We start from the raw sequence: 294 nt of genomic DNA on the forward strand, positions 1-294 counted from the left end.
AAGTTATCTTGTCAAAGATGGAATTCCTATATTTCTATTCTGCATGGTAAACACTTTCCTTTGCTTGATCCCCATAGAATGCAATTTTGAAATTCATTTCCTACTTTCTCTTTTGATACATGCTAGAAAGTTTTGAAAGCTGTAGAGTTCACCTACTTTATCTCTACGTGTTGCAGAACTGTTTCACTGCAGTTTAACCGCTGCTTTTTGTATGCGATGTTGTGACAGAGTGACCCATGCACTTGCCTTTAAATTTCTTTTTGCTCATCAAGTAGTCAGTCATTTTCTCTGAAG

This window comes from Penaeus monodon, chromosome 24, assembly GCF_015228065.2.
Source record: "Penaeus monodon isolate SGIC_2016 chromosome 24, NSTDA_Pmon_1, whole genome shotgun sequence".
Taxonomy (NCBI): domain Eukaryota; kingdom Metazoa; phylum Arthropoda; class Malacostraca; order Decapoda; family Penaeidae; genus Penaeus; species Penaeus monodon.